The sequence below is a fragment of the Narcine bancroftii genome, chromosome 7, assembly GCF_036971445.1.
Source record: "Narcine bancroftii isolate sNarBan1 chromosome 7, sNarBan1.hap1, whole genome shotgun sequence".
Lineage (NCBI taxonomy): Eukaryota > Metazoa > Chordata > Chondrichthyes > Torpediniformes > Narcinidae > Narcine > Narcine bancroftii.
Genome location: NC_091475.1, coordinates 75,267,902 through 75,283,080, shown reverse-complemented (window position 1 = coordinate 75,283,080; position 15,179 = coordinate 75,267,902). Strand labels below are relative to the sequence as shown.

Below are 15,179 nucleotides of genomic sequence, written 5' to 3'. Positions count from 1 at the left end.
GGAAGTGCTTGCTGCCTTACAGTGAATGAAGGTAGATAAATCCTAAGGCCGGATATGTATTCTCTTGGACCTTGAGAGAGACAAGTGTAGAAATTGCAGGGGCCCTAGCAGATATTCTCAAAATGTTATTAGCCAAGGGAGAGGTGCCAGAGGATTGGAAGGTAGCTCAAGTTATTCCGTTGTTTAAAAAAGGCTCCAAAAATAAACAGGTAATTATAAGCCGGTGTGCCTGACTATTGGAAGGAGTTCTGAGAGTTAGTAATATATAGGTATATATAGGTATATATAGTAATATATAGGTATTTGGATAGCCATGGGCTGATTAAGGACAGTCAGCATGGCTTTGGGTGTGATTGGTCATGTTTAACTAATTTTGTAAAGTTTTTCAAGGAGGTTACCAAGAAGGTAGATGAAGAAAAGGCTGTGCATGTTGTCTACATGGACTTTAGTAAAGTCTCTGACAAGATCCCACATGGGAGGTTAGTTCAAAAGGTTAATACACTAGGTATCCAGAGAGAGATTATAAAATGGATTCAAAATTGGCTGTGTTGGAGAAAACAGAGAGTGGTACTGGATGATTGCATCTTTGACTAGTGGTGTGCCTCAGGGATCTGTGTGGGACCATTACTGTATGATCACACAAGATTGCAAGGAAAAGGAACCAAAGCAGGCCATTTGGCCCATCAAGTCTTCTCCATGAAACCTCCCTGAGCTAAACTGTTCTCGCATCTATTTCCATGTTCTGGCCTTGTACCCATATCCCTTGAAATCCTGACTAATTAGATACCTATCAATTTCCTCTTTAAATTCCCCCAATGATCCTGCCTCCACAGCTGCATGTGGCAATGAATTCCACAAATCCACTACCCTCGAGCTAAAGACATTTCTCCTCATCTCTGTTGTAAATTGATACTTTTTAATTTCAAGACTGTGTCCTCTTGTCCTGGAATTACCCAACAGGAGAAGCATCTTATTTATATCCACTCTGTCCAATCCATTCATTATTCAAAATGTTTCTATGAGATCCCCTCTCATTCTTCTATATTCTAATGAATAGATTCCAAGAACCATATATCAATGAACTGGATGATAATGTAGTAAATTGGATCAGCACGTTTACAGATGAGACAAAGATAGGAGGCAGTGTGGACAGCAAGGAAGATTTTCTAAGCTTGCAGAGGGATCTGGACCAACTGGGAAAATGTGCCAAAAAATGGCAGATGCAGACAAGTGTGAGGATTTGGAAGGACAAACCAAGGTAGGCAATACACAGTAAATGGTAGGAATGCAGAGGAGCAGAGAGATTGTTAACTGAAGGTGGCATCGCAGGTGGACAGGGTTGTAAAGAAAGCATTTGGCATCTTAGCCTTTACAAATCAAAGTATTGAGTATACGAGTTGGGATGTTATGTTAAAGTTGTTTAAGACATTGGTGAGGCCAAATCTGGAATATTGTGTGCAGTTTTGGTCACCTAACTACAGGAAGGATATCAATAGATTGAAAGAGTGCTGAGATTTACTAGTATGTTGCCAGGTCTTCAGGAGTTAAGTTGTAGGGAAAAATTAAACAAGTTAGGACTTTATTTCTTGGAGCAAAGAAGAATGAGGGGAGATTATTCTCTCACCATTTCACCAGATTTTCCACCTCTTCTCTGTATTGCCTTTAATTAACAATAGACTGGAACAGCCGCCAACCTCATTGACTGATCAAGGCTGAGTGGGATGGGGAGCATGCAAAGGACTTGGGAGGCGTGGCAACAGCCAGTCATAGCATAACCGTGGTTTATCACATTCACCCCTCCTTTTTAAGAAGAGTGCTGCAGGGTGAGAAAAAAAGATGAGGCAAATATACATATATACATTTTACAGATTAAGTCTGTCCCAGGGTCTCCTTTGCCACAGTGAATGACGTGTAATGGTTGGGGCGCTGATGTAGTGTCCTGAGCAGCTTATGGGGTTGTCATCACTGGTTACAGTTTGTCAAAGGGGGGGGAGGACAGATGAGGGGGTAAAGGAGTGTGGTGCTGGTGCAACATGAGTGACAACCGTAGCCATGGGTGGAGAGTGGTCAGCCGCAGTGTCTGTTGGTGGTCAGTGGTGATCGGAGGGTGCCCAATGGTGCCAGATGCTGGATTGAGACTGTGTCCTCATGCCTGTCAGGGAAGACAACGTAGGCATACTGGGGGTTAGCGTGGAGGAGGCAGACCCTCTCGATCAGTGGATCGGTCTTAGATTCCCTGTCGTGCTTCCAAAGCAGTATGGGTCCTGGGGAGGTAAGTCAGGCAGGCAGTGTAGTCCCTGACACAGACTTCCTAGTAAAAGCAACCATCCGTTCATGAGGTGTGGTGTTGATGGCCGTACATAAAAGTGACTGGACAGAGTGGAATGAGTCTGGGAGGACTTCTTGCCATTGGGAGACAGGGAGGCCCCGTAACCTCAGTGCCAGGAGAATGGTTTTCCAGACCATGGCATTCTCCCTTTCCATTTGTCCTTTCCCTCTAAGGTTGTAGCTGGTGGTCCTGCTCATGGCGATGTCCGTGGCCAACAGGTACTGCCGCAACTCATCATTCATGAATGAGGTCCATGGTCGCTTGGATGAAGCTGGGGTATCCAAAGAGTGTGAAGAAATAGCAAAGGGCCTTGATAACCATGGCCGGGTCATGTCCGGGCATGGGATCGCGAAAGGGAAATGGGAGTATTTGTTGATGATTATAAAGAAGTGGACATTCCAGTTGGAGGGGAGGGCTCCTTGAAATCAATGCTTAGGTTCTCGAAGGGGTGGGTAGCTTTTTACAGGTGCGCCTTGTCCACTCAGTAGAATTGTGGTTTGCATTCGACGCAGACCTGGCAGTTTTTAGTCATCGTCCGGACTGACAAAGGTTATTGTGGAGGATCTGCAGTCTGTCCATTTGGACACTGGTACAGGTCCCACAGGATAGACCATCCGGCGGCTTGTTAAGTTTGCCAGGCCGGTAGAGGATGTCGTACTTGTAAGTGAACAGTTCGATTCTCCACCTAAGATAAATCTTGAATTTTCCCCTCTGCTTATTATTAAACATGAATACGCCCATATATTCCAGTTAGAGTGTAGGTAAGGCTTACAGGATTAGGGAAAATTCTACACAGGAATTAAAAAAATAGAAACAGGGGTTGGCCATCTTTCCCATTGAGCCTGCTCCACCATTCAAAAAGATCATGGTAGATCTAGCCGTTGACTCAGCTCCACTTTTACGCCCTTTCCCCATAATCCTTAATTCTCTCACCATTTAAATATCTATCTGTGTTTTAAATATTTTTAATGAGGCAGTCTCGCCAGAGATTTCACAGATACACTACTCTCTAGGAGAAGCAAATCCTCTTCATCTCTGTCTTCAATCTACTCCCCTAAATCTTGAGCCTATCTTCCTTTAGTTCTCACTCTTCAGTGCTTGTATCTTATCTGTTCATTTCATCGTGTTATATAAGATCCCCCCTCACACTTTAAAACTCTAATGAGTATAGACCCTGATGACTCAATCTTACCTCATAGACTAACCCTTGCATTTCTGGAATGAACCTCCTTTGCACCACCTCTAAGGCCAGTCTATCCTGGATTCATTTGCTCATATGTCGAGAAAGGGTCTAGGCACGCGTGTTAGTACAAAGACTCTGGAGACCCTCAGTAACAACACTAGATAACTATGCAGGTTAAAGGAAGCAGCAGAATCGGACAAGTACAAGGTCTATCAATTTTAAGCTCAAAACTATAATTAAGAAGGAATGATAGTTTCAATATAATATAAAAATGTAAATGATGAGAGCATAGAAAGGTCATTGGGGATGAGGTCATTTCTCTCAGGCAACTGGTTTTCTTCTTTTTATTCCCAGTCCATTTAATGCCATCCACAAGGACAATAATAATTCAATTAACATTGAAAAGGAGAAGATATGAGAAGACGTAGAATCATTTACAACAGAGGAAGCAAGCTATTTTCATTTGTGGGTAACTAAAGAAATAAAGGAAAGCGTCAAATTAAAAGTTAATGCGTGCAAAGCAGCCAAGTGTGGTGGGAAACTAGAAGGTCGGGAAAACTTAAAAAAAGCCAGTCTATCCTGTACAGATGCAGCAGAAATTCCCTGATCTTAAATTCTACCCCTCGACAATGAAGGCCAATATCCCTTTGCCTTCTTAATTACCACAAATACATCTCATAATGTAAGATTCCACTATTGTCATGTACACAAAATACACCTAATGCTTTTCCGTGTTTTCCCTGTAAAGGGATGCAGAGAGGTGCCACTAGTCCTGCGCCATTATCAAGACAAGAAAGAGAAGCAAAGGAGAGTCCTTTCGGGTACCTTGTGTCTGTGAATCGCACCAACTCCTTCAATCCCACCACCTCCTACTCTCCCGTAACCTCCATGGTCTCCTGTCCAATCACAGCATCTGCAGAACTTGTTTCACTACGCCTGACAAATGCCTCCCTTCATTATCGCTTGCCAGGACTTCTGGATGGTATGTTGCCTCCCATATCAAAGCACTTTTCTATATCTTCTTGGGCAATCCCTCTGGGCTGATATGGCCCAATTCCGTTCCGGTTAGATGATTCTGCTGTGGCTGATGACTCCTACAAATGGGCTATCCTGGCAAGATTGTTTTTATATTCTGCATTAATTTATTTTCATAATCCAGCTGTCATTTCTTTATTGCTTGCTTTTTTTAAGTTTTCCCGATCTTCTAGTTTCTCACCACACTTGGCTGCTTTGCACGCATTAACTTTTAATTTGACGCTTTCCTTTATTTCTTTAGTTACCCACAAATGAAAATAGCCTGCTTCCTGTGTTGTAAATGATTCTACATCTTCTCATATCTTCTCCTTTTCAGTGTTAATTGAATTATTATTGTCCTTGTTGATGGCATTAAATGGACTGGGAATAAAAAATAGAAAACCAGTTGCCTGAGAGAAATGACCTCATATAACCATTTATCATTTACGGAGTGGAAACAGGCCATGTTGGCCTTTTGAGTCCACTCCGGTTCACTGATTTTGTGCGTCCTCTTCAGGCAAAGGTCCCGGTATTGCATGACAATAAAGGAATCTTGAATCTTCTATCAAACAAAGCAAATGACTTTCTGCTAAATATGGAGCACTCCTTCACATAGGCATTGCTACCCCAAGTTTTATCCCAAAACCTCTCTGACCTCAGTGTTGGTTGTTAACATTTAGCTGCTGAAGTTGCAATGATACAGCCTTTGCAAAAACAACTGTACATGTCCCCAATGACCTTTCTATGCTCTCATCATTTACATTTTTATATTATATTGAAACTATCATTCCTTCTTAATTATAGTTTTGAGCTTAAAATTGATAGACCTTGTACTTGTCCGATTCTGCTGCTTCCTTTAACCTGCATAGTTACCTAGTGTTGTTACTGAGGGTCTCCAAAGTCCTTGTACTAACACGAGTGCCTAGCCCCTTTCTTGACATATGAACAAATGAATGCAAAGCTTGTCATTGTTGAGGTAAACAAGAAGTGTGCAGATACTGGGGTCCAGTGCAGCACACAAAACTGCTGGAGAAACTCAACAGGTCACACAACATCCATAGGAAGTAAAAGACAGGTTTGGCCTGATCCCTTCCTCAAGCAGACTCCTGAATATGAAACTGGAGAGGAAGGGAAAGACTGGGGTTGGTGGGGGGGTGGGGGGGGGGGGTGGGGGAGGGGGGGGGGTTGGTGAGCGCAAGGTAGCAAGTGATAGGTGGATTCAAATGAGAGGGGGGAAGAAGAGAAAGGAGCTGAGTGGAAGGAGGCAAAGGGCCGAGACACGTGGCTGTGAAAGCATGTCTCACTGATCATTTGGTCATTGAGCTTAAGGGCAGTGGGGATAACAGAGAGGTACCAGTGAGATAAACTCTTACATAACTCCCTTCAAGACAGGGGGAGAATTTCTTCAGGGTAAGCATTGATATCTTTTTAAGGCAACCTTGCCAGGATACCCCATTTGTAGGAGTCATCAGTCACAGCAGAATCATCTAACCAGAGCGGAATTGGGCCATATCAGCCCAGAGGGATTGCCCAAGAAGATATGGAAAAGTGCTTTGATATGGGAGGCAACATACCATCCAGAAGTCCTGGCAAGCGATAACGAAGGGAGGCATTTGTCAGGCATAGTGAAACAAGAAGTTCTGCAGATGCTGTGATTGTAGTTAATACACAAAAGTGGTAGAGAAATCCTCTCCCCCCCCCTCCCCTCCACCTATCATCTCCCACCCTGATTCCACCTAGCCTAGACTCCTCTCCCCCCTTCCCCTCCACCTATCATCTCCCACCCTCACCATGCCCCCCCCCTCCCAGCTTCTCCCTTTTGTTTGGACATCTCTCATGTTCCCCCACAACCTGATGAAGGGCTCAGGCCCGAAATGTTGGTGATGTATCTTCACCTTTGCTACATAAAGGCACTGTTTGACCTGCTGAGTTTCTCCAGCATTTGGTGTGTTTTTGGCTATGTCTTTGCTTTCTATGGATGCCATGAGACATGTTGAATTTCTCTAGCACTTAAGTGTAAGAACTAATTTATCAGGTATATGTAATTTAGATCAAATGAATTCCTTGAGGAGTATAGGGATGTTGAAGTACACTTAAGAGGGAATTCCAGATTGTGAGAAGAAGACATGAAATAGCTTTGACAGATAAAGTAAAGGAACTCTTCAGAGATTCAGGTAAAATCCCGGAGGACTGGGGAGTAGCCAATATGTTCCCTTTATTCAAGAAGGAAAATAGGTATAAACGGAACATTATAATCTGATGAGCCTCACATTAGTGGTAGGGATGACATTGGAGAGGATACTTAGGAATAGGTTTTCCTTGTATTTGCAAAGCCATGGTCAGATTTAGGGGAAGTCAGTGTGGCTTTGTGTGGGTCAGGTCATGAAGTTTAGACAGGGTCAGATTGCATGGGATCCAGGGTGGGCTTGTCCAATTGGATACCGGATTAGTTTGATGGAAGGAGATGGAGGGTGGTAATGGAGGGTTGGTATTCATTTTGGTGGCCTGTGACCTGTGGTGTGCTGCAGAGGTCAGTGCTGGTTCCCCTGCAGAAGTCAGTGTTTGTCATCTGTGTTAACAATTTGGATGAGAATGTAGTTGCCATGTTTTGTACATTTCCAGATGACACCAAAACTGGGGAAATGTCAGTCATTGAATGAAGAAACAGGATCTGAATCAACTAGGAAAGTGGGTCAAAGAATGGCTGATGGAATATAACCATGGACATGTGCAAAGTGTTGAATTTTTGGAAGTTAAACCAGAGCAAGATTTAAACAGTAAAAGGCAGGGCCATGGACTGTATATTAGAATCAAGAAAACTAGGGGTACTTTGTTTCCTGAAAGTGACTGATAGGGTGTTGAAGAAGATGTTTGGCATGTTCGGCGTCAGGGTCAGCATATTGAGGACAAGAGTTGGGACATCATGTGACAATGGTAGAAATTATTGGTGAGACCAGGCTTGAAGTATTGTGTGCAGTTCTAATCACTGTACAAAAGGAAGAAAGTACTTAAGCTGAATATGGTGCAGAAAATATTCTCCAGGATGTTGCTGAGTTATAAGGAGAGACTGATTAGGTTGGGGCTATTTAAAACAGAACTGAAGGGTAACTTTTTCCCACAGAGGTGGTGGGTGAATGGAATGAGGTATAAGATGAAATGGTAGAGCCGGATATCATTTAAAGCATTTAAGACCTGGACAGGTACATGGATAGGAAAGGCTCAGAATTCAGGCAAGTGGACTAGCTGAGGTAGGGAACTTGGACAGCATGGGCATTGAGCTGAAGGTCCTGTTTCTATGGCGTAGAACTCCGTGACTCCATGTCTGTGATATTTGTCGAATTTCTTTTATCACAAATGTGGTAGTAACCAAATGATTTATTTTAAATATTAGAAAAGCAACCAGGATATTCCCCCCACCCCAACCCCTGCAAAACAGGATAGGATTTTTTTTAATAGATATCCAGGGTAGCAGACAGGATCTTGGTTTTATACAGCCACTTAAAGAGAGGATCACCTCTTCGGACTTTCAGCCTAGATACAGCCAATTGTTTCAAATTCTGGTCAACTGAGTGTAACTTTAACTGTCTGACTCAGAAACAATAATGCCCCCAGCTAAACACACTTACAAATGGTTGTTGACCTCCAAAAACAGTCTTATATTTCACAGTTTTCCTTATGACAGTTGTTGACTCTATCTCAGCTCTCTAAGCACTTCTGTCAAGCCCACTCCCCTACATTTCCTGCACACATAAATGCAGAATTATATTTACCATCTTTGAGCTCTGGTATTTTGGTGAAGAGAATTAAGGAATGCAAAAAGAATGTTAAAAAGGCTCATTTTGCCAGCTCTTCCATTTCATAAAATCATGTTTGAACAGTGACCTCATCACCATTCTCCTGCACCAATGCAACATTGCTTGATTCCTTTTATCAAAGATCCATAAAAGTCTGTCCTGCTCAGTGACTGACATTCTACCACTCCTAGTGAGAGATTCAGGATCGAACTAAGACAGAATCTAACCTTTTTTGCTATATTTCTTTGATGACCATCAGTAACACACATATTATATTGTGCTTGCTGTAACAGAGATATAAAAGAAAATTATAAAGATAATGAGTTTATTATCATACACATTGTACAATCTGCATAAGCACTGAAATTTTTACTTGCTGCAGCTGAACAGGTACTCTGTAAAAACAAAACTCGAGTCCTAAAAAACAACAGACCTTTTGGCCCATCATATCCATTCTAACGAGGGGTGCATTGCTGCCAGAGCTCACCAGAGCACTACTCTGGTACCTCCTAGGGCCACATTGGCACCTCATGGAGCCACTCCGCTCCACTCTCCCCACCCCCCCTCCCCTCGCTGAGCACTATACTCTGTACATACAAGAAATCTGTTTCTTCCATGACCGGTAAACCCATCCTCATTCCTCGTCTTACTGTTCGCTCTCAATTATACAACGCCAAGCGGCCACCAAAGCCAGGTCTTGCGAGATCTTGTTGCCATTTTTGGTGAGTTCCAGAATCTAAAAAATTAGCACTGCACCCCTGATCCTAACTATTAAGTACCTATCTGTAATAATCTCATTTACTGGCATTTGGCCTTAGCCCTCCATACCCTAGCAATTCAAGTGCCTACCTGCCTATTATATAAATGTTATGAGAACTCCTACCACTGCCACTTTCTCACCCTGTGCATTCCCTTCCAGGTGACAAAGTCTTCTTGATACCTTCTTAAAGCTATTGCCACTTACTCTAAATCCACCCCTCTAATTTTATATACCTCTGCTGTGAAGAAAATGTTCCTATCGCAGACATTATCTATGCCCTTCTGTCATGTTGTGAAGAGTATCAGGTTTGGTGGGTTCACAGAGAGACAAAACTGGAAAGAAGTGTTACAATCATGTAACTTTTATTAACACATGGGAAACAAATGGGGAGAATATTAAATGGTACTCAATCACTTAAGTGATCATGTAGACATTCACCTCAGACTTCTGTTGGCCACCGTCAATGGTAAATCTATACTTGGCCCACTCACACACTACAAACAGGGACTCTTACTCTGACCAACAGGGTTGCAGTTCCCTGCAAGTACTGATCGATCACAATACTGCGGCTCAGCTTCAGTGTAGTGCACACCTTACCTGCGACACTTTCAGCAATGTCCACAGTAGTGAACTGGCATGATCTGGTGCTTGGTCCACAAGGTAGAAAGAAAGAATGTGCTTTGCATTGGAGTAATATACAGTGCTACTCTGTACTTTTAGCCAATAGTGACCCTAGGTTATTTAAATTAGACAATGGCAAGGTGTGCACTAATGGGTGGCTGGAGTTCAACCTTGAATGAAGGTGATGTGACTTCTTAAAAAGTTCAAAATAGGTAGGAAACGTGACCACCCACAATACACACATTCCAGACAGGCAGAGAGGCCATGTTCCCAGAACACACAACACCTTCACAATTTTACTGGGAGAGGCCTCTTCTCTCTTTTATTCTCCATCCCTCCTTTTCTAGACCACGAGTCTGCACTATTCAATTACACTCCCTATTGTCCTTTATCCAGCCCCTCAAGATCCCTTGATGTCCAGGTTGCCTGTATCATTCACCTTTATGAAAACACATTGGCCCTGAACTCTGAATGTTTCACCATCGAATTGCTCCCACATGGCCTATGTAAATCTACCAGGTTCTATCTTAGAAGATGGAAATTGGCCTTGCCCAATTCAGAACCTTAATTTCCACACCATCTTTATTCCATTACTCCTATATTCCTGCTCTTCTTGCTTTACACCTATGACTGTGGCTACAAATCTGCTGACAATACCACGGTAGTGGGTTGTATAAAGAAGGGCGATAAGTCAGCATACAGAAAGGAGATTGAAAACTTGGCTGAATGGTGCAGTAACAACAACTTCACACTTAATATCACCAAAACCAATAAGCTGATAAGGAAGGGAAAATCAGAGGTGTATGAGTCAGTGATCATTGGGGGATCAGAGGTGGGGAGGGTGAGCACATTTAAATTCCTGGGAGTCACTTATCTTGGAGGACCTATCCTGGACCCAACACATTGATGTAATCATGAAGAAAGCACATCAGTGCTATTTCCTCAGGAGTTTTCAGAGGCTTGGGATGACATCGGATACCTTGCAAGCTACTACAGATGCGTAGTGGAAACCAGAAAACTTGCTTATCCAGCATCTACAAATGCCCCCATTGGTGCCAGACACCAGGACTTTTCTTTGGCTTGGCTTCGCGGATGAAGATTTATGGAGGGGGTAAAAGTCCACGTCAGCTGCAGGCTCGTTTGTGGCTGACAAGTCCGATGCAGGACAGGCAGACACGGTTGCAGCGGCTGCAGGGGAAAATTGGTTGGTTGGGGTTGGGTGTTGGATTTTTCCTCCTTTGCCTTTTGTCAGTGAGGTGGGCTCTGCGGTCTTCTTCAAAGGAGGTTGCTGCCTGCCAAACTGAGGCGCCAAGATGCACGGTTTGAGGCGATATCAGCCCACTGGCGGTGGTCAATGTGGCAGGCACCAAGAGATTTCTTTAGGCAGTCCTTGTACATTTTCTTTGGTGCACCTCTGTCACGGTGGCCAGTGGAGAGCTCGCCATATAACACGATCTTGGGAAGGCGATGGTCCTCCATTCTGGAGACGTGACCCATCCAGCGCAGCTGGATCTTCAGCAGCGTGGACTCGATGCTGTCGACCTCTGCCATCTCGAGTACTTCGACGTTAGGGATGAACGCGCTCCAATGGATGTTGAGGATGTTTTTAACCCACATTACATAGTATGGCACTTGACTGAAAATTAAATGTTTCTTCAAATTATTATACTGAATTTATAGCATATAAAGACTTCAATCCATTGAGGAGTTGCAGTTTGTTTGTAGTGGTATACAGGTAATGAAAAGCACAGATAAAAACTCAACTTGGGTCACACAGCAAGAGCTGTTTAACCTTAATGGAACAGATTTCTGTTTTGTGCTTTATCTACTCTTCCTGCAGTATCAATCTTGTGCAGCAATGAAATTTGAAACCATATAGCTATTTGAGCTCTTTCTCTGCTTTGGAAACTGCTCTTTGACAGAAATTGAGAAGGTAGCAAATCATTGCACAAGTAATTTTTTGTTACATTTTTCTTTCTTTATTGATAACTTTGTCTTTTCCAAGATAGGAAACCTGAAATAAAGACAAAAAATGTGTGGAAATCTGGGGCAAGAGAACGAATGTTTCATGAAATATTATATAGTGCTTCATTTCTGCCATCTGACTGGCAAACTGAATATTTCTAAAATTTTTATTTTATGCATATGCAGGCCTTTATAAATCATAGCATAGAATATAGGAGCTGGGAGGTGACGTTGAGACTGTTCAAGGTATTGGTGAGGCCAAGTTTGGAATATTGTGAGCAGTTCTGGTCTCCAAATTATAGGAAGGATATCAATAAGGTAGAGAGGGTGCAGAGAAGATTTACTAAAATGTTGCCTGGATTGCAGTATCTAGAATATGGAGAAAGATTGAGTAGACTGGGTCTTTATTCATTGGAGTGTAGAAGGTTGAGGGATAGAGGTATTTAAAATTATGAGGGGAATAGATTGAGTAGATGTGAATAGGCTCTTCCGCTTGAGGGTAGGAGAGATTGGAATGAGGGGTCATAAGTTAAGGGTTAGGGGGAAAAACTTTAGAAGTAACATAAGAGGAAGCTTCTTCACTCAGAGAGTGATAGCTGAGTGGAATAAGGTAGTTACAGCAGGGTCAATTTTGTCATTTAAGAGGAGGTTGGATGAGTACATGGATGTGAAGGGGTTAGAGGGTTATGGGCAGGGAGCAGGTAGGTGTATTAGTGGAGTTCACTTAAATAGGTGCGGTCTAGAAGGGCCGATATGGCCTGTTTTTGTACTGTAATTGTTATATGGTTATGTGGTTAAAAATGTTAGCTGGAAGGGGTGGTTATTCTTAAATTTATAATTTATAGCTTTTTTTTCAACAAAGTACTTGTTTGGATGGAGGAAATAATTTTAAACATAGAAACATAGAAAAATAGGTGCAGAAGTAGCCCATTTGGCCCTTCAAGCCTTCACCGCCATTCAATATGATCATGGTTGATCAGTACCTGGTTCCTGCCTTCTCCCCATACCCCTTAGACACAAGGGCCAAATCTAACCTACTCTTAAATATTGACAAGGAACTGGCCTCAACTACTTCCTGTGACAAAGAATTCCACAGATCCACCACTCTCAGAGAAGAAATTTTTCCTCATCTCAGTCCTAAAATACTTTCCCCTTATCCTTAAAATGTGACCCCTGGTTCTGGTTTTTCCCAGCATTGGAAACAACCTACCTGCATCTAGCCTGTCTATACCCTTAAGAATTTTATATGTTTCTAAAAGATCCCCCCCCCCCCCCCAATCTTCTAAATTCCAGGGAATATAAACCTAGTCTATCCAACCTTTCTTCATAATCAAGTCCTTCCCTCCCTGGAATCAGCCAAGTGAATCTTCTCTGCACCCCCTCCATGGCGAGGATGTCCTTCCTCAGATAAGGAGACCAAAACTGCATGCAGTACTCCAGGTATGGTTTCACCAAGGTCCTGTATAGCTGGGAGATTTGTACATTGTGCAATGCATATGACAATAAACTCAGACATTATCATCATGTTTCCAAGCATCAGAAATTCTGAAATCTGGGCTAAAATGTACCAGTTGCAGAGTAAAATACCTTAATATGCAGATTAACATATTGTGATGTATTGTTTGAAATTAATTAGCTGCAACTCTGCACTTACACAGCCAGGATGGACCCAAAGTTTGGGAAACTCTCTTCAATATCTATTTTGAACTGAGTGGGAAGAATCTCAATCTCTGGGCTCACATAAGTACTGTGGCTGCTCCTGCTCAAGCTCGAAGGCCTCAGGCTGATGGTGAGTGACATCCTTCCTGGAATCAGGAATCCTGAGCAAGACTCCTGAAAGGTGCCAGCTGCCAACAACTTTCTAACAACTTGTGCATTCTGGACCAGAGGACTGAGGAAGTGTGAAATGGATGCACAGCCCCAAACTCGGGTTCACTGCTGAGCAGCATAGCACATGGCTGCAAATGGGACCAAACACCAGAAATAGCTACAACAGACCTAAAGCCACCCGAAGTCCCTGAAGGGACCCTCTTTTAGCTGTTCAACATGGTGCAAATCTGTGTGTGAAGGGTGAAGCAAGGAAAGATTTTTTTAATGTATTTTGTGCTTATGACAATAAATTACATTTGGATTCTTGACCTTGATGTAAAATAATATTCCTTTAAAATACAAATTCATCGTTACATGCACCAAAATACAGTGATAGAGGTTGTTTTGCGAGCAGACCAATAAATACCTTATACCTCGTAGAAGTAAGGCAATACAAATGTGCAGGGATACAGTGAGAGATCAGTTAGTATGGAGCAAAGCTGATGTCATTTTACTATTTTGGGCTGTGTATTAAATTGTAGTGCATTACCAGTAACCACAAAGACTAGGCTTTACTATCCAGAAGAAACTGGCTGGCCCGGATCCAGGTATAGGAATGGAGGGAAGGGAGAGGTGGCTTGACCTTTATGGCCCAGGACCACGGGGGAAGAGTCATAGGGTATGATGGCAGACCAGCTCCATGTATAGTCAACAATGGAGGAAACATATCACCACAGGGCTTTATTTAGGACACCAATAACAGAAGGAAAGAAAAGGTTAACCGTATTCCAATTAATTAGTGAATTTTAGTGGTTTATTAGAAATTCCTTCTGATAAATATCTTAAAGCTACACGAGGAGTTAAACAAAAGACCAAGAACGTCACTCAGCAGCTTGCTGTACACAGAATACGGCCAAGGTGATCTCAGCTATGGTGTTCACCTGTGTGAGGAAAGAGAAGCTACAGAAACGAAATGGGTCAGGTACCATCCATGGATGGAAATGATCAATCAGTGTTTCAGGTCAGGACATTTTGTTGAGATTAAAGTAGGAATGGGAGATATTGGGGGGATATAAGGAGGGGGGAATTTGAAAGGAGGGGTCCATGGGCCAAGAGATATAGGGCATTGGAGAGGTGACTACAGATAAAAAATATCCTTTGGGGTGGGTGAGTTGAGACCTTTGCTGAGGACTAACCATTCAGCATCAGAGAGGGGATAGTAAAAACAGAGAGGAGGTGGAGTGAGAGTCAGGGGCGGGATCAGAAGGTTGTGTGAAGACTCAGGGAGGGGGTTATAGTTGGAGGGTAAGGGAAGTTTGGCAAATGAAGGAATAAAGGGTTCCAACCAGAAATGTTGGCTGACCATTTCTATCCACAGGTTCTAATTGATGCAGCATACAATGCGTTAGAACTCAGCGAGTTAACCATATAACAATTACAGTACGGAAACAGGCCATATCGGCCCTTCTAGCAACATCTTTGCAGGGAAAGGAATTGTTGAGGTTTCGGGTGAAGTCCCAGATTAGGATCTGATCAGACCAGATGAGGTTGTCCACTCAAAACCTCAACAATTGATTTTCTCCGCCAAGATACACTGCTGGACTTGCTTAGTTCATCCAGCAGTTATTTGTTGCTCTGAATTGGGGTGAACATTCAGCAGTTTGTAGCAGGGTCTCTATGGTTATAGCTGGTGGTTGAAAGAAG

General features: G+C 42.8%; 1 long non-coding RNA gene across 2 annotated transcripts in view; it reads left to right on the top strand.

The window, feature by feature from the left end:
- Positions 1–13,772, top strand: part of LOC138739880 (uncharacterized) — a 31,317-nt gene extending 17,545 nt beyond the window's left edge. Inside the window, exon 4 of one of the 2 annotated variants that reach the window (XR_011342517.1) lies at positions 13,325–13,772. This is a non-coding gene — a long non-coding RNA (uncharacterized lncRNA). Of the gene's footprint in view, positions 1–4,260; positions 4,399–13,324 lie in introns of those variants that run through there. The other variant, XR_011342518.1, reaches the window with a different exon arrangement.
- Positions 13,773–15,179: the final 1,407 nt, after the last annotated feature.